Source organism: Panicum virgatum, chromosome 8K, assembly GCF_016808335.1.
Source record: "Panicum virgatum strain AP13 chromosome 8K, P.virgatum_v5, whole genome shotgun sequence".
Taxonomy (NCBI): Eukaryota; Viridiplantae; Streptophyta; class Magnoliopsida; order Poales; family Poaceae; genus Panicum; species Panicum virgatum.
Genome location: NC_053143.1, coordinates 12,677,077 through 12,702,450, shown reverse-complemented (window position 1 = coordinate 12,702,450; position 25,374 = coordinate 12,677,077). Strand labels below are relative to the sequence as shown.

Below are 25,374 nucleotides of genomic sequence, written 5' to 3'. Positions count from 1 at the left end.
GGCGGCGGCGGGCCAACCCTAGGTGGAGAGCCGCTCGTGCGTCGAGGTGGAGAAGGAGGAATCGGGGGCGCCATGGGGAGCTAATGGGAGAAAAGAAACGAACCGTTTTCTTTCGTTAACAGTGGTAGGTGGGTAATTTTTCACCCCAAAAGCCAGAGAAAGCAGGGGGTACAGGTTCTTTTCACTTGTACTACACTAAAAGCTGCTTTAGGATGAAAGCACTTGTGGCTTTTGAGCCCTTTGGTTGGGCTTTTGGAGGCTGGAAGCCCAACCAAAGGCACCCTTAGGAGTATTAAACATAGATTACTGACAAGTCCATTTCATAACCACTAAGCCAATTTGCGAGACAAATTTAATGAGCCTAATTAATCCATAGTTTGCTACAGTGATGCTGCAGTAATCATCCGCTAATCATGAATTAATATATCTCGTTCGATTCGTCTTGCGAATTAGCGCAGAGGTTCTCCAAGTAGTTTTGTACATAAACTTTATTTAATACTTTTAAATATCAAGATTCCTCCGGACTAATTATTCGTCCGGAGGATCCAAACATGGCCTATATCCATGACACACAGTTTCAGATAGTGACTCTTCATGAGTCATGACCTTATCAACTTAGCCTAGCTACAGCCTAGCAACCTCTCTGCACTTAGTACTTACAAGTTACAATTATAACAACTGATCTACTGCTCCATAATACCAGCATGTGCCAAACAACCAGCTCATAATTCTTTGTGTACTGGGATGGTGTAAACTATAGATATAGTCATACTAAACTGCAGCGCAAAGCTCTCGTTCCCTTGTGCAAACAACACCTTTCTTTGATACGAAGCCTGGACAGGGATAGCACTGGAGCAGGCCAGCCTCGCATGGTAGGTGGTGCAAGGTCCCGTGACAGCGAGCCTCGCCCTGCTGTTGGCACTGGTCATTCAGCAAGCAGCTCGTTCTGTTGCTTCTACGGTAGTCACTCGCTCTCACAATGATGGCATTGACCTGACCCTCGCACAAAAATATACACTACTCGCCCATGCATGTTCCCACGAATATGTCAGAAAAAAAGAAACGTGCCAAAGGGAGCGATGGGAGGAGAATCAATGAGAACGCTGCCTCCAATGATGGTCAAAGTACAAACACCTCCTTACACATCAAGAATCTCCCAGCAGGTCCCATTCCCACTCCTTTGCCCTAATCCAGTAACCACCATCATCCTACCAAGGACAACGCACAGCTCTCCCCCAAATTAAGTGCCCTGCCAAAGTGACCGACCTTACTAAAACAACTAACCAACCTACTAATTAACAGCTTGTCACCTTCTACGATCTTGCGCATCAATGCAACAAACAGAGGTCAGACGACGTCGTCCTGCTCCGCCGCCGCCGCGGGGCCGACCTCGCCCACGGCCACTGCCACCTGGTTCCGCCACTCGTCCAGCACGCCCCTCACCTTGCCCAACCCGTGGCGCGCCCAGTCATACCAGTGCAGCGCGATGTACACGCCCAGCCCGGCGATGATGCCGTAGGCGATGGAGAAGAACAGCGGCATCAGCGCCATGGTCACGAACGCCGGCACGCCCTCCTTCATGTCGCCCCACTCGATCTCCCCGGCCACCGCATCATCATCGCGCCGACCAGCACCAGCGACGGGCCCACCGCCCACGGCGGCACGCTCGTCAGCAGCGGCCCGAAGAAGAGCGACGCCAGGAAGCCCGCCGCCACGGTGACGGCGGTCGGTCAGCCCCGTCCGGCTGCCCTCCCGGATCCCCGCTGCCGAGTCAATGTAGGTGGTCACGGTGGAGCTCCCGAGCCTCGCGCTGAGCACCGTTGACCCGGCGTCCACTAGGAACACCTGGTACTCGCCCTCGAACCCGCCGGTGGCCTCGTCGGCAAACCCGCCGTACTCGGCGATGGAGAACATTGTCCCCGTCGTGTCCAGCACGTCCACGTAGAGGAGCGTCACCAGGGCTACCCAGACGTTGCCATGGCGGAGGCTGGCGAAGCTGATCTTCCCCGCAGTGGTGCTGATCGTGTGGAAGCCGACCACCTTCCTGAAGGCGGAGAAGGCGGCGTCGTCGGCCGGCGTGTCCGGGAACACCGTCACGCTCGTGCCGCGGATCCACGACACCGCCGTGACGAGCACGATGCCATAGATCATGGTGTTGACAGTCAAAATTGGCAGCAATCGGTCTGACCGGTCTGACCAAGCGGTCTGACCGGTCTGGGCGTTATAGCTAGTCTGGCAGGAGCCGACCGGTCTGACCGGTTCCAAGGGAGTCCGAGTAGAATTAAGAATTTTTATAGATTTAGATCTGTAAATAAAATTTTTTGTGGGATAAGTCCATCCCACCCTATAAATATAAAGGGTCACAGCCGATTGAAGGTATCCAATTGATCAAAAACACAAATATATTACTTTTCTTTATTGCCTTTATTTTGTATTATCCAAACCCTAGCTCCCTCTACCCCCTATCTGTTGTTCTTCCTTCGTCTCCACGACGTCTGAAGGCGTTCTAGGTGGCCTGCTGACCGTAGAACAACTCTACGTGCGCTTGCCCTGACGGGGTCCCTCCCGGATGAGCGTTTGTCGGACTTCGCCGTTTTACCCCGATGATCGGCCTGTCTGGTCCACCTGACCGGTCTGACCGCCCTACGCAGGAGGCTCTACATCGAGCCCTTCCTTGCGCCGTGCGATCGTGCGAGTTTGTGTGTTGGCCCTGAATTGGCGTCAACATATTTTGGCGACTCCGTTGGGGAAGAAAGATCTTGGTTGTGAAGGTGATCTAATCTACTCCAATCTACTACCATGGTGAAGATTACAAATCCTGGTGAAGTTAATGTTGACAATATCGTTAGGCTAACTGAACATGAGTTGTTGGCTGAGGATCGTAAGGCGTACAAAGCCTTCATCAAGGATTGTGAAGAGGAGAGCATACGGCGCAAAGAAAAAGAAATTGAAGAGAAGTGTCAACAGTACTTATCCCACTTCTTCAAGAATAAGAAAGGTGATGTCTCAAAGGATAAGGAGGTGGTTATTCTTTCACATGAAGAGGAGCAGGCTAAATCAAATCCATCCATCCTATAAATGATGGATTTAATTATGCTATGGCCACAACCTCAAATGCACCCCGCAGAGATAGGAATAAATTGTGTACCCAAGATTTTATACACAGCAATTCAACACAATTGAAATCAACGACTATCAATCCCTCCTCAGAAGCTTCAACCACGATTGACGGCCGGCGTCATTTGGATCATGCGCTTCCACGCGCGACTCAACGCGGAGCCTGCCTCACGCGCGAAACAAGCCTGCCGCAGCCGGGGTTCGAATCCTGCCTCGCCTCTATTTCCTTTTTTTTCGGATCACGGGCGCCGGCTAGGGCTGGCTCTTCGACTTCCTGCCGTTCGCCGGCAGATCAAAGGGCCTCCGCTCTGAGCGCCTCCGCCCAAAGTGCCGGACGGCAGCAACCCCACCGCAGCCGTCCTCCCGCGCGCCTCCCGCGAATCCCCAGCGTCGCCCTCGCCTCCCGCCGAACCCGCCCTTCGCCGGCGCCACGAGTGGCGCACGCCTCACCACCCGCGAACCCGACCTGCGCCGCCGCCCCGCCCTGCGCCTGCTGCGGGCTTAGGCCGCCGCCGCCAGCGCGCGGGCAGCGGGTTCCGGCTGAGATGGGGCCATGGGGGAAAAAGAATGGCAGCCGGCCCCGCCCCGAGGCAGATCCGCAGCCGGCGCAGCACAATGCCTCAGCAAGGAAGGCCGACTCCCCAGCGCTCCGTCCCTCGAAGACCAGCGCCGTCCTCCACATATAGCGCCAGCCGGTTCACGCGGCGAACGGCGACCGGCACAACCGGCGCTGCCCCTCGGTACAAGCCTACAAGAGGCTGCACCCTGTCCAGTGCGGCCCCTCCCACAGTAAGTTTATCCCCTCTGCCTCCTGCCACTAGGGATTAGGCGATTGGGATTCAGATCCATACAGGAATATTGTGCTACTGCTACCAAGATTTGGGCAACCGCATTGATGTGAAATTTTTGCGTTTCATATATTAGGGCCGATTTATGCATATGCATAGGGAGATTCGTAGATGTACGCCCAGAACTGGATAAGCTTGCAGAACATGGATATTTGGTGAAAGATGACAGTACTAGCCTTTTGGTTCTGAACTTATTTGTTTCACCTTCTCATTGTCCTATTATGAATTTCATCTCTGCTTGGCTATAGGTATTCCAGAAGGATATAGCTAGCTGAAAGAATTATGTTTGTGTTTTCTTTGGATGTTTGATGAAATTCATAATAGGGATGTCGTCTCTTGTTTGTGCAGCCAGAGAATGGTGTGCGTCACCTTCTCACCCTCCTTTCCTATTTTTTGGAGTATTTACTGCTTTTGTTCTTTTTAGTTCACTTCCCATTTTCCTCAAATTGACTATGCCTTGGGTTACTAACCTGCTCATCATGCTGCCCGACATTGACACTGGGAGTACCAGCCTGCTCATCATGCAAAGTTGTATTGTTTCATGGATAAGCCTTACAATACACAATTTGCAAAGTTGTATTGTTCATACATACAGGAGCTGCGCCAACCTCACGGTTCTTCTCCATAGAGGACAAGCTACTCTTGCGTATGGATTTCCACAGTTGGTTGCATTTTCTTTTTCAAGGAAGCTATTATGACATTGGCAAGGCTGGGTTTGTAAGCAGCAGTACACAAATTAGATGTGGAACGTGAAAGGTGAGAAGTGCTTCCAATTCTTCATGGTTTCAACAACAGTCTTCCAATTCTTTTATATTTTGGTTCCAGATGCTTTGTTACTCATTTGCATTGCGAAAGCATTTCTTCTTTTGTAGTGGAATTGACAATGTAAGGATTCCATTCGGTTTTTCCAATTCATACTAACTAATCTATACTCGGCAATCCCATTTCTTTGCATGCTTTGGTTTCTATATAAAAGATATTAGAGTTGCAATCCCATTTAGAGTTTGAAAAATTACAGCACTTGTTGGAGTGCACGGGAATTAAACTTTTGCTCAAGTTCCTCCTCCCTGCTACCTTTTGCTCGATCCACGGCACAGCTGCTCAGGAACATCGCTGCTGCTGGTCGAAGAGAGGAGGAGCCGTACGGAGACATGTTACCTGTACGAACCACCAGTACAAATACAGCCTGCACTCTCTTGTGCTCCTGCTGTTTTATATGATACAGTGATTTGCAGGGACATTTTGCATGATGCCTACTGTATTGTTTTAAATCTGTTAATAGTCAAATAGAGTTTCTAAACCTATGTACATGTTGAGAGATTCCTCGAGGCCACCACGCCTGTGGTTATGCCCAGCTCCTCCTCCAAGGTAATGGAAGATACACCTCTTCGTTTTAGTAGTTTGGTTGTTCTTGATTCAACGATGTACTGCTAGAACCACAAAATGAACATCTGCAATTAGTTGTCTTACAGTATTGTAAACAGTGAACATTAGCTCAAGTTACAGTTGTGCAGAAGCTTTTTATGTTAAGATTGTTCTTCTAGCGGTGATTGTGTTCATATGCTCATTCAATATTTGTAAAAACAAAGACTGAACAAAACTGGTTTACAAGTTCAGAGTTCAGATGTGGTTCAGTTTCTGTCCCTATTGTACCATTTGAGATGTTCTTCACCTGCTTTTGTTCTGCATTACATTCAGATTGATCTGTAGCGCAGCATTGTCCTGAAATTTTACTTTTCGTAAGGTTCTTAGGTACCCCCATTGTCCTATAAATTCTCTTGACTGGTTTTGCAATGTGATAATGTCTTTTCGTTTACTAATAGGTTGAGAATATCATCATTGTTCCTCTTCATTCCGTACTTATATTCTACTTGTCTTCCCAGATATGAGACCTCCGCACATTCTAGATAACTATATTGTTAGAAATTGATCTAAGCTGTTAGGGATCGGTAATTTTTTATTACAATTATCTCGCTGCTATTTCTTTCGAGCAAAATTATCTTGCATAACCTTCTGGAATCTGAGGTTTATCTGAAGCTAAAGTTGAGATGATCAGTGAGCCAGCTTAAGAACTTCTGGTCCGGTCATTTAAATTGTTTTTTACCTAAAAACTTTCGTGCAATAAGTTTTGTGTAATATGCTGTGCTAAAATTGCCTTGTTTATCTTTTGTCACGGAGCCAGGGCTTTATGTCTGGAAGTGATATTCTTAAGGTAAGAAAGATGGATTTAAGCTACTGACCAGTGTACATTCCAATGTAGGATGATTGTCCACTTTCTTTTTATGCATATTCTCTTAATTCACTGTCCGTTTCGAAACAAAAATTATTAGACTATTTTTTTCTGTTACTTGATTCTACTTTTTGTACTTCTAAAATGCACCCGTAGCGTTAGCACGGGCACCCATAGGTAAAGTCCAATGTCGAAGTGCACATGTCCGTAGTCTCCATTCTGCTCTTATATCTATCTATATATGAGATTATTAAATGATGGTCTGATGAATGAAAAAAAACTTATCCTGAAATAATTTGTTTGTTTTAGTGGAGTACTTTCTTATTTGTGCTGATGCAAAGCTGAAAATTGGAGCAGCATGAGATTCAGTTTTCAGTTCTGACTGAATCCTTATTAACTTTTGATTTAATTCTGATTAGCTACCGGCTCATATGCTGTCAGTGACTCTGTTTTAAGTGTTTCTAACTATGCCTGTCCATGCCCATTCTAGGAATCAAAGATTGATAACTAGCCTTTTGATACCATAGCCTTTTGATTCAAATATTGATAAGGTGCTTTGACGGTATCAGTGCTACAATTAGATACCATAGCCTTTTGATTTTTTGTTACCCTTATTAGCTAAGGGTATTGTAGTAATTTTGCCGCCCCTCATGGTAACTAAGGGTATTGTAGTCATTCTTGATCTTTGCTTTTAATTCAGAGTTTCAGACATACGTGTTCATAGCTATTCAGGGGAAGCATTAGTTTTGTGTTGATGATAGTGCTTTTGGAGTCCGTGTTTATTTTAATCAGCAATTTATCCGTGGCGTTAGCACGGGCACCTTACTAGTACCAATGTAAGTGCTGCAACATCGTCTATTGCTTTGGAGCAAGTTAGTCAATTGATTGTTAGTGGTCAAGAAAAAATGCTTGCTATTGTTCAAAACATGATTGATAAATCATTAGGAAAGCAACTTTTGACTGATGATAGTGGTAGATCTAATGTTGATAGCACTTTTCAACATAATACCATGCCTCTTGAGTCATAGGCAGCACATGCGCCTCATTATGGAATGCCGATGAATTTTTATAATAGTCAGAGAAGCCCAGAACAGTACCGTACGCATGGAGCGGTTGGACCGGTCTCACCGATCGGTCAGACTGGTCATGGAGGACCGGTTCCAACCGGTCAAACCGGTTCTGGGGCTTTAGTTGCATATTCATCTTTTCCTGAACAAATTGCTAGTGTACCTCATGTTTCGGCTGACTTTAGCCGAATGAATAATTCATACACTATGCCTCCTTAGAGTTCAGGTTTTTCGTACGGTGCAGTGCCAAATAATGGTTATTTGCAGCAAATACCGTATACACAACCAAACCATGCACCTGATGCGCCGAATAATTCTAGTGCTAATATGCAAAAGCCAAATTATTCCTATTTTAATCTGATACTTGAGAAATATAAGAATGATTTGGCTATTATGTTTAAAGAAACTTTCGGCGTAGAACTTAAGGACAAAACTCTTGTTTGTCAAAAATCTTATCATGAGAGTTTTGATTCTTTTTCATATCCTCAAAATTTTAAGGTGTCTGCATTTATTAAATTCACTGGAGGATAGTAGAACTATATGGGAGCATGTTAGTCAGTTTAACGCACAGATGGGAATTTATGGCAGCCTTAATCATTTAAAAATTAGAATGTTCCCTTTGTCATTATCTGGTACTACTTTTTCATGGTTTTCGGCATTAGCTTCTAATTCTGTGCAAACATGGTCTCAATTAGAGCATAAATTTCATGAGTATTTTTACAATAGTGATAATGAATTGAGACTATGTCATTTAACATCAGTTAAGCAAAAACATGATGAACTTGTTGCTGAGTATATTAGAAAATTTAGAGATTAAAAAACCGATGTTATAGCTTGGTTATTTCTGAGAAGAATTTTACCGAATTAACTCTTAATGGTTTAAGGTCTCATATTAAAGAAAAACTAGAAGGCTATGAGTTCTTAACCATTAACAAGTTTTGCAAAGAGCTTTGGCTCAAGAAAGCCGAAGTAAAGAGTTAAAATTTAAATCTGATCGTCTTGGTATGCATATGTTACATGGTGATTCTTCAGACGATGAGAATAGTGAGGTTTATGTTGGTGAGTTTGTATGGTCATCTAGCAATAAACCAAGCACTTGTGCTTCTTTAAAGCCGATTCCTAAAAATCGACATGATGAAGTTAAATACACTTTCGATGTGTCTAAGTGTGATAGAATTTTTAATGAGCTAGCAAAGCTTGGGAAAATTAAGTTCTCTCACACTATTCCATCAATGGATGAGTTGAAGTGGCGTGCTTATTATAAATTACACAATACTTTTTTTCATGCTACCAATGATTGCAATATTCTTCGTAGACAAATAGAATCGAAGGACGATTGGTTATTTCTGGAATGCAAATTGACCAGAATCCTTTTTCAATGCATACGCATGTGCTCGAACTAAAGAATCCTAAGGTTCTAATTCGGCCAAATCAACAAAAGGAAAGAATGTGATCATTGGAGAAGAGAGGCCTGAGAAAAAGACACTGCTGAATAAGACTTCCCGAGCTGCAATAAAGATTTCAACACTCGAGGGGGCAAGACAAGAAGAAGACTGAAAGCAAGTCGACCGGTCTGACCGGATCTAGTAGCGGTCTGACCGGTCCAACCGGTCTGACCGGTCTCAAGACCAGTTTGACCAGTGCATCCAGTAGACCTGAGAGTTCCTCCAAAAGCAAGATAAGGCTGAGTTTTAAGGAACTCTTGGACAAATATGAGAAGCAAGGAGCTACTCAGGAGAAGAAGAAGCAGCCAGGTGAAGCTAAGGATAGAAGATCATCAACGGAACATCAAGAGCAATCGATTTCCTCTCGTCATCAAGGTAATGTTGCTGCGTATTATGGGCCGATTACTCCCTAGTTTCATCCTTACTTTTATACGCCCTTGGATTACAGTAGGATGCATATGCAATCATATTACATTCAATATCCTCTTATGTGTCCAAATCATGCTTCGCCACAAAAATCGATTGTTGTTAGCAATAATCTGGTCAAAAGAGATCTTAGTTGCAGCAAGGAGGGTAGAAAGGACACGAATCAAGATTCAAGGTACTTACAGCCAAGGTGGTGTCCCTTAGGTTTGTCTCATACCCAAAAGCGAAGGCTGCAACGTTTGCGCAAACATGAGTCAATGGAGCAACAAGTGGAGGTCAAGCCAACAAAACTAGTAGTCACAAAGAAAGTTTGGAGGCTGAAGCAAGTTGTTTGATTATCAATTTGAAGAAAAGTAAGTCATGGCCGATAATTTTTTATCGCCCTTAGCACAAAAAATAGCCGATGTATTATTGATCATCGCTCTTAGACAATTTTGGTGCCGAGGAGTGTTCTTTGGCACGCAAGCTTTGCTAAAGAATATGAGGGCATATGTTGACAGCCAAAATTGGCAGCAACTGGTCTGACTGGTTTGACCAAGCGGTCTGACCGGTCTGGGCGTTGTAGCTGGTCTGGCAGGAGCCGACCGGTCTGACCGGTCCAAAGGGAGTCCGAGTATAATTAAGGATTTTTATGGATTTAGATCTGTTAACAGGATTTCTTACGAGATAAGTCTACCCACCCTATAAATATAAAGGGTCATGGCCGATTGAGGGTATCCAATTGATCAAAAACACAAATACATTACTTTTCTTTATTGCCTTTACTTTGTATTCTCCAAACCCTAGCTCCCTCTACCCCCTATTTGTTGTTCTTCATTCGTCTCTGTGACGTCTGAAGGCGTTTTAGGTTGCCTGCCGACCCTAAAACAACCCTACACGCACCTGCCCTGTCGGGGTCCCTACCGGGTCAGTGTTCGTCGGACTTTGCCATTTTACCCCGGCGACCGGATTGTCCGGTCCACCTGACCGGTCTGACCGCCCTACGCAAGAGGCGCTGCATTGAGCCCTTCCTTGCGCTGTGCAATCGTGCGAGTTTGTGTGTTGGCCCTAAATTGGCGTCAACATATAGCCCCCTTCACGCCCCGCGCCGGGCATGTCGCCGTGATGAGGAAGCCGGCGGCGCGGAGCCAGAACGTCAGGCTGTGCATGGTGCCGCCGAGGCAGGCGCCGGTGGCCGGGTCGACCTCGGAGCAGGCGGCGAGCGTGACCAGCGTCGACGGGCTGGCGCCGACGGGCCCGACGCCCTGTTGCGCCTGGAGGCCGGTGAAGGCCAGGAACAGGCCGATGCCGACGGCGGAGGCGAGCCGGATGTTCCGCAAGATCAGCCGCGCCAGCCTGACCGGAGGCCGACGGCCGACAGCGCGAGGAAGATGACGCCCTCCAGCATCACCACGGCGAGCGCCATGCCGTAGGGGATGGAACCCGAGCCGTGGAACCCGACCATGTTGTAGGCGAAGTAGGCGTTGGCACCCATGCCGGGGGCCAGCGCGAGCAGGAGGTTGGCGAGCACGCCCATGGCGATCGAGCCGGCCATGGCGGCCACCGCCGTGGCCACGATCAGGTCGCTTTTGGTGCACGCCAGGCACTGCTCGTACCCCGGGTTCGGGTTCGGCCCGGCCGTGCACTCCGGCCCGGGCGCTGCCGTCAAGTTCACTACCGGCGTGCAGTCTCGCGCTGTGCACGGCCCGCCGGAGTCGGTGAGGATCGCCGCGTTGACGGAGATGGTGTAGACCATGGTGAGGAACGTGGCGGCGCCGGCGCGGAGCTCCTTGGTGAAGGAGCTCTTGCGGGCGTCCAGCTTGAAATACCTCCCCACCCAGCTCGCCGCGACGGCGGCCTCCGCCTCCGAGAGCCTGTGCCATGGCGCCAACCTCTTGGACGTCGTCATTTTCTTGCTGTGTTCTTGGAGTTGAGACTTGAGACTTGGGGGACTCGGAACTTATAGCGCAAGTTAGTGGAGAGGATTCAAGAAGCGTTTGGGGTTGGCAGATGTGAGCTGGGCCCACAATGGGCGTCCTTTCCTGGGAATGGTGCACACAGGGCCCACTTTTCAGAAATTTATTCTTGGTGTCATGATGGTACAAATTTACCTTGTGCCCAGCTGGTCACGTGACTAGCACTGAGGTTATTTAGGCCGTGTTTAGTTCGGTAGGCTGGAAACGCAAAAAAAATTTTGCGTTTCGAATCTTCCCAATTTGAAGCACTAAATGAAGTCTATTTACAAAACTTTTTGCACAGATGGGTTGTAAATCGCGAGACGAATCTAATGATGCTAATTAATCCATGATTAATCAATAATTAGCGGATGGTTACTGTAGCATTACTATTGCAAATCATGGATTAATTAGGCTCATTAGATTCGTCTCGCGATTTACAGCCCATTCATGCAAAAAATTTTATAAATAGACTTAATTTAGTACTTCAAATTAGCAAGATTCCTTTTCACTTTAATGCGTTTACGACTTTTTTACGTTTACGGGGTGGAACTAAACACACCCTTAATTTCCAGGATAATATTGAACCGATGATCAGTTTCTAGTCAGTTACACGTAAGTTTTAGTTCGTACAAGTTTGAAAAGCTACTACCATATCAGGTAGGTTTGGTTTGGTTTGGAACTTACAAAGTTGCATGACATCAGTTTCAACTCATGCTAACTTGTATTTAGAAGGAAACAATTTCTTTGGTAGTCTGGAAAAGAAACAACCCACTAGCTAATTAGTAATTGGTCCGTTCTAAATTATAGGTTATTTCATTTTTTTTAACCTCAAATTTAACCACTCGTCTTATTCAAAAAATAGTTACCAAGATAGTTATCATCGACACAGTTACTAAGATAATTATCATCGACTCAGTTACCATGACACTCCTTTCACATTCCATTCCATGACACTCCTCTTCTCTCTTTATAATGAGGCTGCCACCGTCAGCAAAATTAATGCCCATGACACTCTCATAACACTCTCACTGAGATTGGCCTAAACAAAAAACATGTGGTTAAGTTAGTCATGGCATATGAGCTTTTGGGAATGTTCATTGCTTTAATTTGTACCTATGTACAGTTATGCCTATCAATCATGGATACAGCAGCCCTATATACATATATAACAGCATGTTTCTTTCTAAACTAAAACACCTCACTGATCAGTAATTCGTTCAGTCTGAATTGTTTCTGTATAATTTCAACAGTCACAGAGGCCTCAGTACTGTTTCTCATCTGTACTACGGTACTAGGCTACTTCCATTCCATGCATGGCACTACTACAGAACAGCCCTTTGATTCAGGCCATTTGTCCCGGCCGCCGTTGGACCCGGGACCAAAAAGGGCTTTAGTCCCGATTCCAACGGCTAGCCGGGCCGGGCTCCAACCGGGACCAATGGTCCCAGGGGCCTTTGGTCCCGGCTACCAACCGGGACAAAAGGTTGGCCTTTGGTCCCGGTTGGAGCCACCAACGGGGACCAAAGTCCCCTGCACACCCTTATATCCTTCTTCTCCCCCTCGCCCGAGCCATTCAGCTCAATTGTTCTTGCTGTTCTTGGCTCGGGTGGGAGGAGTTCTTTGCCCATTTGCTCTACAAATTTGTGAAAGCTCTTGATTCCCCAATCCATCCAACAACTCTAAAGGTTTGGAACTTGTTTCTCTCATCTTTCATTGCTTTTGACCTTTTGTAGGTCATTTCATGGTTTAGAAATAGAGGAATGTGATGTTTTTTAGATTGGAAAAATATTGGAGTTTTTTTTATTTATACACCATTTGAGCTCAAATATGGTACTTAAAGTTTGCATATGTAGATGTGATTTACTTGTATTAGTTGATGTAAATGAGTATATAGAGTAGATGTGATTTACTTGTATATATGGATTTAGTTTTGTAAGAATTTATTTAGTTTTTTCTTGTATTTGATAACTGTAGCGAGTATGACTTTGCATCATGATGCATTGGAGCGTCGCGCGGCCGCTCGGGCATCGGTACGCAATCATCTAAGGCACACCGAACATTCTATTGAGTTCTGCCACGAGGAGCGTCTTGGACTTGTTAGCGGTCGTATTCGTCATTGGATTAAGAAAGCATATCATTGCTTCGATCTTGGAAAAGCAGATCGCAAATTTCAGCGTGAATTTAATGTCGAGTTGCATGGTACAGATGATGATCGTGAGTTGATGGCTCGATATAATGCAAGGCGTGAAGTGTCAGGGTTGGCAGAATTTGATTGTAACATGTCGAAACTTCGTGAGGCGGTTCACGGGGCCTTGGCCAATAGGTCTCGTGAGTAGTTTGTATTAGCATGTATTTTTTCGCTATTTCAACTTGGACCATTTAAATTATCATGTTGTGTAATGGATTATGTAGACCTTTTAATTAATCGTGGTGTATGAAAAATGTATTATTCAAATTGTGTGCTTGGATATTCAGAACTTTCAATTTTATTCATGTTGTAACGAAATCTATCGATTTGAAATATGCGGATGAGAATTTTAGTAGTGAAATTTGTTTTTATTTTTAGAAAACAATTTAGATGGACCGGTAATGGATGTACGAAGCTGACCGACGTACCCAGGAGTTCATTGATGGCTTGCATTATTTTTTGGATGTGGCCGAGGCAAACCAGCAGAATGGTTTCATGTGCTGCCCGTGCATACAGTGCCAGAATAATAAAGATTACTTCTCTAGGAGAACCCTTCACAGTCACATTTTCACTCATGGTTTCATGCCCAAATACTTCTGTTGAACCAAGCATGGAGAAAAGGGAGTTATGATGGAAGACAATGAAGAAGAAGGTTATGACGACAATTTTCCAAGCCATGTTGGACTCGGTGCCTTTGACGATGATACTGCCATGGAAGAGTCTGAAGCAGACGCTGCAAAAAATGAGCCAACCGATGATCTCGGGCAGGCATTACGGGGTGCGCGGGAAGATTGTGATAGTGAAAATGAGAGGATGAAGTTCCAACATATGTTAGAGGACCATCGCAAGTTGTTGTACCCAGGCTGCGAAGATAGATTGAAGAAACTTGGCACAACGCGGGAGTTGCTGCAGTGGAATGCAACACATGGTGTATCAGACAAGGGGTTTGGTGAATTACTGAAACTTTTGAAAAAAAAAATACATCCTAAGGATAACGAATTGTCTAGCACAACGTACGAAGCGAAACAGCTTGTTTGCCCTCTAGGACTTGAGGTGCAGAATATACATGCATGTCCCAATGACTGCATCCTCTACCAAGGTGACTATGAGAATTTGGATACCTGCCCCGTATGCGGTGCATTGCGTTACAAGATCCGAAAAGATGATCCTGGGGACGTCAAGGGGGAGCGTCCCAGAAAGAGAGTTCCTGCCAAGGTCATGTGGTACTCGCCTATAATATCACGTTTGAAGAAATAAAGAGAATGCTAAGTTGATGCCATGGCACAAAGAGGAATGCAAGGAAGACTCGATGTTGAGACACCCAGCGGATGGGTCACAGTGAAGAAAAATAGATAGAACCTACACAGACTTTGTCTTGGATGTGAGAAATATAAGGTTCGGTTTGAGTATGGATGGTATGAATCCTTTCGGTGAGATGAGCAGTGGGCACAGCACTTGGCCTGTGAATCTATGCATATACAATCTTCCACAATGGCTATGCATGAAGCGGAAATTCATCATGATGCTGGTACTTATCCTGAGCCCAAAGCAGCCCGAAAATGACATCGATGTGTACTTAAGACCATTGGTCGAGGAACTGTTATTGCTATGGCGTGAAGAAGGTGTACGGATGTGGGATGAATACAAACAAGAGGACTTCAATCTATGAGCATTGTTGTTCTTAATCATCGATGACTGGCCTGCTCTTAGTAACCTGTCGGGACAATCGAACAAGGGATATAGAGCCTGCACACACAGTTTAGAGGATACCGATAGTATATGGTTGACTCACTGCGGAAAGTGTGTATACATGGGGTCGTCGTCGGTTTCTTCCCGTCAGACATCCGGTACGAAGGAAAGGTGAGCATTTCAAAGGGCAAGCGGACCACCGAACAAAACCGATGCACCGTAGTGGCAATGATGTCTTTGAAATGATCAAAGATCTAGAAGTAGTATTTGGAAAGGGACCAAGTAGCCAACCTGTTCCGAGCGAAAATAGATTGGCGCCTATGTGGAAGAAGAAGTCTATTTTTTGGGAGCTACCATATTGGGAAGTTTTAGATGTTCGCCATGCAATTGACGTGATACACCTCACAAAGAATCTTTGTGTGAACCTGATAGGATTCTTGGGGTGTACGGAAAGACAAAAGATATACTAGAAGCACGTCAGAAATTGCAACGAATGGAAGACAGAGATGCCCTACATCCAGAAAAGCGAGACAATGAACGACACTATTTAAGTCCTGCCAGCTATACTCTTAGCAAAGAAGAAACGGAAAGCATATTTGAATGCTTGAGCAGTATCAAAGTTCCATCTGGATACTCGTCCAATATAAAAGGAATCCTAAATTTGCAAGAGAAGAAATTGACAAACCTAAAGTCTCGCGACTGCTACGTGCTTATGACTGAACTTCTTCCCATTGTGCTACAGGGGATCCTGCCTGAGAACGTGTGATTAACCATCATGAAGCTATGTGCCTTCCTCAATACATGTTCTCAAAAGGTAATTGACCCAGTCAATCTGACAAAGTTGTAGAACTATGTGGTACAATATCTTGTTAGATTTGAGTTGATATTTCCACCATCATTCTTCAACATTATGACACATCTTCTAGTGCGCCTTGTGATAGAGATTGATATTCTCAAACCTGTATTTCTACACAATATGTTCCCGTTCGAGAGGTTCATGGGGCTACTAAAGTTATATAAATCAATTTCTCTAAACCAATAGTTACATTTCTCTAAACATATGTACTTATCACATACAAACACCCACTTTCACCAATTCCATAAAATAGCTACATTTAATGTAAAACTCACTTTTGTAACGTTAATGTCCTCAGAAAACTCATTTCCTCTCCAAAACCAATAGTTTGAAACATTTCTTTTAGCTAGTACATATTTGCAAGGTCAAAATAAAAATTATAATATGTACCAAGTTATATAAATCATGGATCCAATCACTTAAATAAAAATAAAATATTTTTGTGTACATATCAAGTATAAATAAACTCAGAAACTTTGATTGGTAATTTTTGCACCCATAATTTATTTTCTACACAATTGACACCTGATAGCCTATTTTAAAAAGACAAATAAAAAAGCAATGAAAAAAAAGAAACGAATCAAAGCACCCAAAGTTTTGGCGCCACATGCCTCATTTGTCCCGGGTGGTAGATCCACCCGGGACTAAAAGTGGACCGCAGGCGCATTTTCGCCGCGGCCCGCCAAAACTCGGATTTGGTCCCGGTTCCAGCCACCACCCGGGACCAAAGGGTCTTTAGTCCCCGGTCGTGGCTAGAACCGGGACCAAAGGCCCCCCACCTATATATATCCTGGCACCCCTCTCCCCCTCGTCCAACACTTGCATTTTTCTTGATCTCATCAATCTCTACCACCGCCGCAGCCTCCTCCTCGCCATCGTCGTGCCCGCTCGCCCCACACCGTCGTCCCCATTCGCTGGTGTCGTATTCCTTGGGCGCCGTCATCCCCAAGCACCGGCGCCACCGCCTCATCGAGCATGCGCTGCCCTCGCGGCGTCGTTCCCCGCTGGAGCCGCGCCGCCATCCCACGACCCCGAGCACGCACCCGCCCTCGCCCGTGCGACGACGCGCCCGCGGCGTACGTCGTCCACGAGCGCCGCCGCGTCGTCATCCCCCCCCCCACCCCCCCCCCCCGAGTGCCACCGTGCGGTGTGCCGTCGTCGTCCTCGCTCCACCGCGCCGTCGTCCCGCCCTGCTGTGAGCCGCCGTCCTCGCCCCCGATCCCCCTGCCCTAGGCACGCCGGCCCTCGGGGGGCTTAGGGTTTTTTTGTTGATTGAATTTTGTTTAGTGAATTATAGTTTCAAATTCTTGTTTAGTTTAGTGAATTAAAGTTTAAAGTTAGCTTCAAATTTATATTCAAATTGAGGTTCAAATTTAATATAACCAATTAGTGATATGCATTATATGTTTAGGGGTTCTAATTAATTCAGTTTTATATGTTTAATTAGATGTTCATATTTTGATTAATTAGGACATCATTTTTTGTACTTTTTGGATAAATAGGTTATACAATATATTTTGGAATTCATATTGATGTATTTGAATTTGGGATTTAGTGTATATTTTCTTTGAGGATGTAATTACATAGATGTATTTAAAATATTATTTAAATAGCCATTGTGACTTTTGTATAATGAAATTCTTGTAAAAATAGTAGAAAATTGTATTGTGACTTCATGGACTTGTAAAAATCATAGAAAATTGTATTTTTACTTATATGATTATGATTATTACGAGTTCCTATAAAATTGCATAATCAGTGACGTCAGTGACTAGAAATATTTCTATTCAGTAATTAGTTAAGATGGACCCGCAACGTTCAGCAATGGATGATGAACAATTCCTAATGGATATGATTGCATCCGGTAGCGCCGCGCGTGTTCATGCCGAAGAAACCGGTGATGCCGCCAATATCGACATATACCTCAATATGTCTAGTGGCGACGAAATTGATCAACCCAGAGATGTTGCTGCTGACCAAGAAGCAAATGTATATATCATCACACCAATCTTTCTGTTTTAAATCATAATTACAATGAGTAATAACCATGAAGATATATATTTTTTTGAAGCCATATGGATCATCACAGCAGTCAATAAGAACGAAGTGAGGCCCGACCAAGAAATTGGAAGGGGGATACATCATAACAGAAGTGGCTCAAGATGGCGAACCAATCGCTCCTGAAGCAGCCGCAAAGAAATACATTAGGCAATGTGGATGTGTTGTCCGCGACCACATCCCTATCAGCTTTAGGTTATGGAAAGCTAACAATCCAAGCGAACAAAGGGATGCGGTGCCTGAAAGAGAAAAGGAATGGTTTTAGCGGGAGCTGAAGAAGAACTTCACGATTTCGGCTGAATCAGAAGAATCAGCTAAGCACTGGACCCTGAGCAAGATAGCCGAACAACTTCAGACATTTAAGAAGAATCTGACGAAGAATTATACCAAGAAAGGGAAAACGCCTAATTTTACTAGAGACCTTGAAAAGTAGGACCACTAGAATGCCTTTGTGGAATACAAGTCTTCGGAGCTTGGGATTCGGAACGTGGAAAAGGACAAGAGAAATGCCTCCATGAAAGTATATCATCACACTCTAGGTCAAGGTGGCTACAAGGTGGCAAAACCAAAATGGGAGAAGATGGAGCAGGATTTGATTGACAAAGGTATCACACCTTCAACCATCAACTGGCCTGAACGTTCAAAGAATTGGTATTATGCTCATGGTGGAAGCTTGAACCCAGAGACTGGTGAGTGCATCTATGGACAAAATATTCAGCAAGTGGCCCAGAGACTACAGGATGCCATACAAGCAGTTGCCCAAGGAACATTCCAGCCCGATAGAGAAAAGGACGAGCTGACTTACGGCCCTTCAGAATCCATAACATCTAGGGCGTACAAGGGGCAAAGGAGTGGTTTCATGGAAGTTTGGTTTCAGAGATTTCATCGATTCATATAGAAGCCAGCAAAGAAGGAAGAATGAGGAGCGAGAGCACTTGTGAAGGCTAGAGGAACAGCTCCTCTCACACGATGAAAGAATGGCGGATGAGGTTAAACGCCAAGTGGCCTTAGCAATGAGCCAGTAGGAACCACAAGCGGCGCCTCTAGAGCCTAATGTCGACGCGGCCGGCCTATCTCAACAAAAAAGCAGTTGCGCTTCCATGGGCCTCCCTGCCGATACGGGAATCACCGCAATTGAAACGACAGCCCAGCAGCACTATTTGGTGGATGAGATCACCCAGCGGACACCTTGTGAGCTTCAAACTTCCATTAAGAACTTAACGTTCACGGTTGCATATGGTACCGCCATGCCAAGCACACCAGGCGAGGTGTACCATGGGCAGGAGATCCCGGCTAGATACGCTAAAGTTGGCGTCGAGGAGGTGTGCAATGATTGGAAGAATCTCGCGCTCGATATTCCTGGAGGTGACGGAGAGACAACACTAGCAGACACCACTCTTGGCTACATCCTATGGAACAAGCAGTACATCATCCTCAAGCCTACCAATCAGGGATCAAGGCCGGCATCTCCGCAACCCGCTCCTGGTTCACCTCCTCCGCCACCGCCTCTGCTGCCTGCCCTAGAACACTCTCCTTCATCTTTATCTCCTAGGCAGCCGTCGACTACTCCTGCTTCACCGCCATCTCCTAGTTCACCTCCTCTGTCACCGCCAAAGAAGCCAAAAAAGAAGGAGCCAGAGAAGCAGGATAAACCAGTGGACCCTGCAAAATTGAAATTTTTTATCGGCATGTGCGAATCGAATAAGAAGAAGTTCATTGATAAACTCCTTTCGGACTACGATCGCTCGATTACGAAATCATACCAGAAGAGGAAATCAGGATCGTCATCATCTGATGTTCCACAGCTCGGGGCCCAAAAGAAACAATCAATAGAACCACTAGTTGTGCTAAACCAGGAACAACAAGGCTTTCTGGCTTTCGTGCAATCATCAAAGCTCACTACTGATCAGATAACAGGGGCTTCGAATCAAGATCCGCAGACAAAAGATTATCCGATAGCTCCAGTGGTTCGATGGCCATATAAGGAGGGCACCAGCCTTGTCCCCCAAGAGATCGTGCCTGTGCTTCCAATGTAAATGCGAAAGCTACATGACTTGTACATGAAGGCGATGGCAGATCTGAACTTCATGCAGGGCGCAAAGATTACAGATGAAGATTTCCTTCATGGAGAGGCCATCATATGGATTGATTGTGAAGAAGTGTACCAACTATACCATCAGGACTCCCTCGACATCTCTATCATCAGTTTGTGACTTCTGTAAGTGTGTTCTTTAAATCTTGTTCATTACCATATATAACTAACGAATATTATTACAAGTTCCAAATCTATTGATTCCTTACTTCATTTTGTATCCCGTAGGATGGAGATTCAAAATTGCCGGAAAAAAGGGTATTACCACATCGGCTTCATCGACCCATCGGTTGTGAATTGCAAGAATCTCAAGAGCAATCCAGCAGAAACATTCAAAAACATATCAAGTACTTAAGCGTTCAACACTACAAAGCTTACATATTATTTCTATACAACTTTGCGTAAGTCTTTTCTGCCATGTAACTATTTTAGTTCTGTATAACTGAATTTTATTAACCCTACATAAAATCTTGTAGAGATCACTGGATACTAATTGTCATATTTCCTGACAAGAGCTTAGCGGTTGTCATGGACTCATTGCGGAGAGATCCAAACCAATACAAAGACATGACCGACATGTTGAACAAGTAATTAATTCTTGTCATACCACCTCAATCACCATTACTTTGAAATCAACGACAACTATATTTATTCGTTTTGGTTCATGTTTAGAGTTTGGAAGAAATTCATTCGAAAGCATAGTGGAAATTTCAGCGACGAACTAAAATGGAACAAAAACTTTCCGGTATGGATGGGATTCTACTTTATTTGCATGTTCCATATCTTTTAGCATATGAATACATTAATAGCTAATTACTTCATTTATTTCTCTTAAAGTGTCGGAGGCAGGCGCAAGGAACTAATTTATGCGCATACTATGTTCTAGAGAATGTCCATGGCTTAATAGGTGCTAAAAGACCTATACCGCATGGCAGCTGGAAGTAAGCAAAAAACTTTATCAAAGTTGCAACGTTAACTCGTTTTGTAAAGTGTTGTAATTAATATTCTCACTTTTTCACAGCTCAGTGCAATGCGAGATACACTCATACGAGAGGAAAGGATTTTGGCAATTCAAGAAGCAATGTGCAGTTTTATTGTTCAGGAGGTCCTCCACCCGATAGGGGAATTCTACTATGATGGAGTGTCGAACATAAATAATAGGAATAAAAATAATAATATTAATTAAACTTTTATTACACTTTGTATGTAATTAAATATATATGTTGCACTTTGTATGTAATTAAGTATACATGTATATATCTGTGCATATCTTCGTATGTATATGTATATATATATATATATATATATATATATATATATATATGAACTCCACTATTATATATAAATGTATATATAGATATTCATTTATATAATATTAGTCCTTGATATTTATCATAATGTGAATTCCTATATATATGATAAATATTAATGACTAATATATATATATATATATATATATATATATATAGGGCAGCACTATTTAGTCCCCGGGTTCCAAATAGGCATTTGGTCCCCAGCGTCCAATCTCCACCGAGGAGAACGAGCCCCGGAGCCGTCCGAGTCATGTCGCACCCCCGGTTTTCTTCCCCTCGTGGTTTTCCTGTCGCTGCAGTTTCCGTTTTTTTTCTTTTTCCCGACCTGGGGTCGTGGGAGTCGCTACTGTTTCCGTTTTTTTTCTTTTTTCCGACCTGGGTCGTGGGGGTCGTGGCTGGTTGCCTTTTACAACCGGATCCAAAGGCTTGCAAACTTGTTTGATTTGGTACCTTTATCTGCTCGTTGAAAGGAATTTTTAATACCGTACTACATAATCACTGATTTATTTGAATTGAGTTGTGACAAGTCTTTTTTACTATCATTCATTGCAGTTGAGCTCGGAAAAGCTAGCAATTTACATTCTCACCTTGTTGTCGTAACAACCAGTATCTGTTTCATTCATCAATGGCTGGTTTGTCTCTACCATGTATAAAAAGCTAAAATTTCCAACTTGAGTACAATTAGGGGCGAAACCAGATCATTTCAGTGGTCATCAAAGCTAGCATTTTGCAGTTTGAACACACAGATTTTGTCAACACAATTCACATGTTAGGATCACAAAGATCGAATCTTCACACACTAGAGCGACGCGGCACAAGGCTAGCTCCACATGCAACATGACGGTCGCTCGGCAGCTTGAACTTGCCATCCCAGAGCTCCAAAATCTCATGCAGCCAGCATGGTCACAGGTGATGCCAGTGTCGTTGCAGAGGAACACCATGGTTAGCATCACCAAGTTCAGCAGTCAAAAATTCATACACAAAAATTGAAGACGTGATATAGAAAGCCATGAACTTGGTGGAGAGAAGTATCATTGAAAACGAGTATGCAACCATTTATTATGATTTCATCATATGTATACTGAGATGACTTTGGAATTGACTATATAATTATTCTTCCCCCAGCAGTTAGCAGATTAAAATCAAGCACACCTAGAATTCTGATTGTAATCTGACCATGAACATGCTACAATTTCGTTCCATATAAACCAAAAAAAACTAACCAGTGAACTCAGCTAGAACTGATACTGCATATTCTGAAAAATTAATGCACATAAAGGCTGGTAAATACATATTGTGCTTAGCAGGCTTTTGTTGTTTAGAAAGTACATAGCATAAAGAGTTGCGAAAAGGTGCTGGGGTGCTTTGTAGAAATCAGTAATTGTAGAAGAAACTACCTATGTGAGCAATCATGAAGAGCAGATGGATGAGGATGCTTTGATGGCAAGCGCTTGTGATCTGCAAAAAAAAAATACAAAAAAAGTGAGAAGAGGATAAATAACATTGATGAAACTATTAGCTCGAACCAGGAAGCATAACTAATAAATATTCAGATCAGAGTAAAGTGGAAATTTTGAGAATAGGATGGAGATCTCTGGGATTTGTCAAAGATCACAGGCAAATAGAATTTATAGATGTGACTACACAAAAAAGAAATTGATTTTATACTACAATCTCTAACGGAACTAAAATAGGAATCAACGCCATGTCCAGACAGGTGAAGCAAAGATAACAAACGGGAAGACAACCTGGGGAACTGGATGCCATCTTTGGTTGTGGGAGAAAGCATCGATACAGCCAGACAGTGGGGATCAGCTGCTCCCTAGGCCTACTACGCCTGATCCATCATTAGGCCTACTACGCCTGATCCAGGAGGAGTCAGTGCCGGTGAGGCGGTGAGAATAGGTGCAAAATCAGCCAGCAACTGCAAGATCCACGTCCAAGGAAAGCAAGAATGGTTATCAACATAAATTAAGCAGTCACAACGTCTGCACACAAGGAGTTCACCGAGAAGGTAATAAAAAAAGAACGAAAAAGGAGATGGAAAAACCTCCAGCCTCCGTGGATCCCAGCTCGACAGCCAGGGGCACTCCACCATGGCCCGCCGCTTCCATGGACTAAGGAGGGAGCAGGACGCTGGTAGCATGGATGACGACGAGGTGCCATCGAATCGGTCCCGTGGTGCGCCGATGGACGGGATCCGCAACCGGAACGACACCATCCGTGTGGACCGTGCTGCGCTACTTCCGCAGTTACGGCCCTTGGCTGCGTGGGATCCTGCTCCGGCGAGGCTGGTGAGGCCGCTGGCGCCTGGTTGAGGAGCGGCGCCAACGAAGGTGGTGGGTCGAGGAGTAGCGCCGGCGACGGGTGGTACGGAGCAGGCGAGCGGACGAGTTTGGGGTAACCGAAAAGAACGTGCTATCGTGGGTGGAGTGGGGGAGCTGACGAGATGTGATTGTGCTCGGGCCTCGGCACTGGAAACTGGGCCGGGCATCGGCGTGGAAAAAACTGGGCCTGGCCTGGGAGCCTGAGCGTGAGCGGACAGGGGCCTAGAGCCTGCGGACGCGGACGCGGTGCTGCTGGGTACTGAATAAGTATTCGGTACCCGGGTACCATATAGCAATACTATATATATATATATATATATATATATATATATCCGCTAATGGGTACCCAGGGTACTGAATTATCACATTTGAATTATCCTCTTTAGCCATTTGAATTATCATGATTATATTATGGTAACTTTGTCTCATCAAAACTATACAGTTAGCTGGTCTTCACATTCCTGTAATCGGTTCCTCGGTAGTCAGTACATAATGACTCAAAATTGTGGTAACATCCCATTCTAATTTATCATCTGAAGTAATTCAAATTCTTGCAAGCCATAACCATTTCATGGTAAGTTTGATGCCAAATTGTGTTAAACACCCCATCCTAATTACCATCTCAAGCCATTCGAATATTTGAAATTATTTTATCGTAAATTAACAGCTGTTGATTACGACATTTTCGTTCAAAACTTTTGCGGTAAACCATCATATTAGTTCTGGTACAATATCGAAGTCATCATTGTAATTCTGGTATATTGGATTATAGTAAACTAGGCATTACTCCATATATTGGATTATAATAATCAAGTATAGTAGCTTTTTTGCGAGTATCAAGTATATTAACTTGATTACTCTATATTGGCAAACTTCTGTGCTAAATCTGGTAAATTGATGGCTCGAACTCACAAGCTTCATCCTTTGTTTTCAATATGTTTTTTTATTTACCGTAGTACACACACATTGTTTAGACCTAGCTAAAAAAAGGCAACGTATGAGGTGCAAACCAAGCTCCTATGCAAACTATGCAAACCAACGATCAGAATCCCAGGATTCCAATCCAATGGCTAGAGATAGAGATGAAGGTGGGCTCTTTTAGCACTTAAACCCCCCACTAATCCTCTTCTAATCTTTTGTTTGTGCAAAAAAAAACCCTTAGGTCCAGCGCACCGGTTCGTTTCCTCCCTGCGATCGGTTCGCTCCGATCGTTCCTGCCGTTGCCGTCGCCGCCCCATCGCCTGACGCCGCCGCCCCTCCACTTGAGGAAACCGCCCTTGCGCCCCTGCAGAAGGAGACCGTCATACGTTGCCCTCCACCTGACGATCGCTGCAGCGCTAGCGAGACCCCCACCGCCCCTGCGCCTGAGGAGATCGCGCCCTGCAGAAAGTGGTCGGCCCTGCACCTGACACCGCCCAGACCACCGCCCCTGCGCCTGAGATTATCTGATGATGATGACCGCCCAGATCAGCATGGCCAACTGAATATTGTTCCCTTTGTTATCTAGAGAAATTGCTACAACTACACACACTACGTGCCCTTTGAACTACTCAATTCATTAGGATTTCAGAAATCAAACAACCAGCTGCTGCTTTCAAGAGCTAAATCCACAAACCAAAGATCACAACCTGCGGTTTCCCCACGTGGCCAAAGCATTGGACAAAGAATTATGGGTCTGACGGCGTCTTGAACGCCGATGCCGGCGGCAATGGCAGTGCCGCAATCGCCAAGGAGGGCTCGCTGGCGTGGAACATCGCCACCCCGACGGCCCCCTCGTCCTG

The 25,374-nt window shown here is 44.7% G+C and overlaps 2 long non-coding RNA genes and 1 pseudogene across 2 annotated transcripts; 1 reads left to right on the top strand and 2 right to left on the bottom strand.

Moving 5' to 3' along the window:
* Positions 1-1,347: 1,347 nt before the first annotated feature.
* On the bottom strand, positions 1,348-11,021 carry LOC120645457 (annotated as a pseudogene).
* LOC120643968 lies at positions 3,224-5,588 on the top strand. The gene is made up of 2 exons (XR_005663261.1): positions 3,224-3,906; positions 4,042-5,588. It is a non-coding gene; the product is annotated as an uncharacterized LOC120643968 (long non-coding RNA).
* Positions 11,022-21,951: 10,930 nt separating the features above from the next.
* On the bottom strand, positions 21,952-23,662 carry LOC120643967. The gene is made up of 3 exons (XR_005663260.1): positions 23,317-23,662; positions 23,015-23,190; positions 21,952-22,724 (listed from the first exon to the last, which is right to left on the bottom strand). It is a non-coding gene; the product is annotated as an uncharacterized LOC120643967 (long non-coding RNA).
* Positions 23,663-25,374: the final 1,712 nt, after the last annotated feature.